The sequence below is a fragment of the Tenrec ecaudatus genome, chromosome 10, assembly GCF_050624435.1.
Source record: "Tenrec ecaudatus isolate mTenEca1 chromosome 10, mTenEca1.hap1, whole genome shotgun sequence".
Classification (NCBI taxonomy): Eukaryota; Metazoa; Chordata; class Mammalia; order Afrosoricida; family Tenrecidae; genus Tenrec; species Tenrec ecaudatus.
Window position 1 is genome coordinate 146,754,530 of NC_134539.1, and position 4,170 is coordinate 146,758,699.

Sequence of the window (4,170 nt, forward strand, 5' to 3'; positions counted from 1 at the left end):
ATAGACTCTTAATACTTCAGTTCAGTCCTTGCCTCTTTTTCTTTAGTTGTTTCAGCTTATGATTTGCTGAATGTGTTCTTTCTTTTTTGTTTCCTACCTCTAGGTCTTTGCATTTCTTGTGATAATATTTCCCTTTGTCTTCTTGGGATGCCCTTGGGAATTTTGTTTAGCTCTTTTTTTTGCTGCAAAAGGAAGCTTTATTGTTTCCATTTGGTCCCAGCTGGGGGGAGGGGCTCCAGGGCGGTGGCGCTTGGGGGTTCAGGCAGAGGGCCCCTGGCAGGTGGCTCGGCGCCGCAGGTTCCTAGTCTTCTTTGAGAGTGAGCCTCTCGAAGAGATACTCGCCCAGCCGGCCTGGGGGCTGGCCAGCCTGCGGAGGTGGGTCAGGTGGTCGCCCATCTTCTTGAGGAGTTTCACCTCCTTGTCCAGGAAGTGGTTCCCCAGAAAGTCACAGAGATGAGGGTCGGCATGCAGGTCCAGAAGAGCCTGGTTGAGTTTTTTCTCCAGGGCCAGGGCAGCTTCCGTGGCGTCCAGGGTTCGACCCCACTCATCTTGAGATGGCTTCTGCACATCCTGGAAGAGGGCGCGGCCACCGCGCTGGTTCTGCAGCTTCAAGAGACGCTCGGCCCCCTCGCGCTGCTCCTTCGCCAGCTCGCGGAAGAAGTGCCCCCCGCCTTCCAAGGCCACATCGTCGCGGTCGAAAAAGAAGCCCAGAGAGGGGTGGGTGTCAGAGGCCTGCAGGTGCAGGTTGACCAGACGGTGGACGCCGGCCTCCGCGTCGGTGGAATAATTCTGATGGATCTGAGAGCTCATGATGCATCGGTTTGGAGGTCACCACACGCCAAATAAAAGTATCCGCTGGTCCCAAGAGGAGGGGCTGGCCGAGAAGATGGTCCCCAAGTTACTTCCAGAAAGAAACCTGTTGCGTGGCGGAGGGTTGGCGGCAGGGAGTCCCCGGACCTGTTCCGTTCAAACACTGTTGAAGCAAGACACAGATCCACGGGACCGCGGGGCGAGCTTCTTGTTTAGCTCTTTTATGTCACCCTTTCTTCTGTTTGCTTAGTTACTCCACAATCCAGAACAAGGTTCAGGGTCTCTTCTGACATCCATTTGGATCGTTGCTTTCGCTCCTGTCTTTTTTATGACAGTTTGCTTCCATTGTGCTGATGTCCTTGACCTAATTTCCCCCAGCTCTTCAGGTCTCCTGTCATTCGTGTTCAATGCGTCAAATCTATTCTTGAGATGTCCTTCAAATTCAGGTGGGATAGACCCAAGGTCATATTTTGGCTCTTGTGGGCTTGTTTTATTTTTCAAATTTAACTTGAACTTATAAATATTGTGGTGAAGCAAAAAAACAAACAAAAACCCAAGCCCACTACCACTGAATTAATTCCTACCAGAGCAACCTTATAGGACAGAGCAGAACTGTTCCTTAATATTTCTGAGACAAACATTGTTTATGGAAGCTGCAACAGTTAAGGTTTTGTGTCAACTCATCCTTCATGTCCTGAATTACTGACATTCTCTGTCCTGAAGCCTTGCTCTTTCTCACCTCAGGCAGTTTCCTCTGCCTGAGAAATGTCCCTTTCCTTTCTTCACCGACTCTTCCTCATTGTTCTTACAGTTCATTCAGGTGGCATCCCCTCTGGGTCCTCTCCCTGCCTCCTCTCCACCTGGCCATGTTTCAGTCTCTCCTTCTGAGAATGACTGGCCATTCCCTGAGAGGAGGGACGGCATTTGGCTTTCGCTGGCTGGCCCATGGGAGATGCCAACTGAACTGTATTGAATAAATTAGTGATGGGGGTCATGATCACCTCTGAGCACTGTGTGGACAAAAATGTACGAGCTAGGATTATGCAAATTATAAATAATAAGAATAACAACAAAGTCCCAGCCACAGATGGTGGTGCAATGGTTAGGTGCTTGACTGGTAACCCAAAGATTGGTGGTTCAAATCTGTTCAGTGGCTTCTCAGAAGACAGATAGGATGATTACAACCAAGAACACCCTGTTGTGGGGTGGGTGGGGAGGGTAGGACTACTTTGTCCCATGGGGTGGACTGTGAGACAGGGTCAATTGCACGGCACCCAACTCAACAGTAAATGTGCTTTCAAAGCTGGAGTGAAATCTACATTCTGTCTTCACTGTTGACACTTGGTGGTACCCACGTTGGGACCCAACTTTTGGAGGACGGGTGGGACAAAGAGCCAGGATTCAGTCTAGAGGTACTGGCCACCATCCAGGCCGATTGGGCCAAGTCTCCGTTGGTACCCCCTGCGCATCTTATCCTGTCTTGGAAAAGAGCAACTCTATGGGTCAGAGTGGAAGGGCTTCAGAGGGTTTCTGACGAAGGCAGCCATCGAGACGTGCCGCGAGCAGACTGCTGCATCTTTCTCCCACAGGGCAATTGGTGGGCTCCAACCTCTCACTTTCCAGTTAGCGGTGGCCCATTTACACACTGCACCGCCATGACTCCTGAATTCATGCCGGAGGCTCACCCACGACACGACTAACAGTATGCTACAGAGACAGATGATCTCGGCGGGAGACAAAGGCATCCAGGATGTCTCCCGGGAGGAAATGTTTTTGGTTTTACAATGTTCTTAGGTCTGATGTGAGAGGTGTTTGTGCTGGCCTTCCAGGGAGGTGACAGTCCCTGCATTGTCGGGTGAGGAGTTGTATGTGAAGACCGCTGACCAGAGTTCCCGCTCCAGGCTGGCACCAACAGGCGCGGTGCGCCAGGTGTTGCCAGCTCTCTAAGCAGTGTGACTTCACTGACCGACCATGCTCCCCTCTTATCACGATGCTTGCCTTCCTGGATGACATGCAGACTGCATGGTAATAGATCATTTCCTAGAGATGATCAGAGTATCATTTTCCAGGGCAGGCTAAGGTTCTTTGGTGGTGCAAAGGATAACGTATTTGATGACTAAGCCCAAAGGCTGGTAGTTCGCACCCACCAAGAGGTGGTTAGTGATCTGCTTCCAAATGGTCACAGCCTTGAACACCTGATGGAACCGTTTGACTCTGTACACATGGGTTTGCCATGAGTGGGATCAATTTGGTGGCAAATAACCACGGGGCAGGAGAAGGAGCCCACATTCTTACTGGTACATAAAGAAACATGCCCTCCTTTCCCGAGGCAGGGCAGAAGGACATGAGAAGCAAGCCTGGTGCTGTGCCAGTGGGGACTAACCCTTACAATCTGGATTATGCACATCTGTTCTGAAACATGGTTGTGGCTAGGAGTTGGGCAGCTAACTGCAAGGTCAGCAGTTTGACACCACCATCCACTCTGCAGGAGAGAGACATAGTCAGTTTCGGAAACTCACAGGAGCAACTCTACTGCCCGGTCCTTCAGGGGCACTGTGAGTCGTCATTGAGTCTATGGGAGCGAGTTTGGTTTTTGTGGGTTTGATCCGTAATCAGTAGGGGCTCCAATGTGGAGCAAGTAAACAAAATATTTCTTCCTTTCAGATGTTAATTCTCTTGGTGGGTTGCGAGTTGGGCTGTTAATCAGGAGGTCAGCAGTTTGAAATTACCAGCTGTCCTGTGGGAGAAAGCGGAGGCTTTCTACTCTGATAAAGATCTACAGTCTTGGAAACCCAAAGGGGAAGTTGTACCCTGTTCTAGAGGGTCACTATGAATTAGAATACACTGGACGGTAACGGGTTACTAAAAATACTACCGATCGTTATTTGTCTTTGGATATGTTTGGCTGTTGTTACACAAACATGACAGCCATGAAGGAATTTTGTTTTCAGGAAATCAATTTACTTACCACCCCACTCTGAAGAAACTTCGCTACCATCTGTGGTGTTCTGATGCACGGCGACCTTCTAGTACAAAGCAGAACTGCCTCTTTGGGGGGTTCCCAGGCTGCACATCTGTAGTGGGGCAGAGAGTCCCATCTTTCTCTCTTGGAGTGGCTGGTGAGTTTGAACTGCTGACATTCTGCTTAGCAGCCTTATATGCAGTCCATTGCACTATGGTGAGGACAGGAACCACTGCCCTGGAAGCCTTTTTTTAAAACTTCTTCCAGGTCTGGGGGCACAGCTAGTGAAGAGCTAGGCTGCTAACTGAGAGTTGTTGTTTGAATGGCCCGGTGTCTCCCCAAGAGCAAGGACTTGGCGCTGGGCTAGGCATCGCTATGGGGGCAGTTCTGCTCTGTCA

At 50.3% G+C, this 4,170-nt stretch overlaps 1 pseudogene; it reads right to left on the minus strand.

Annotated features, from left to right (window-relative positions):
- Positions 1-301: 301 nt before the first annotated feature.
- LOC142458397 (ferritin light chain-like) lies at positions 302-810 on the minus strand (annotated as a pseudogene).
- Positions 811-4,170: the final 3,360 nt, after the last annotated feature.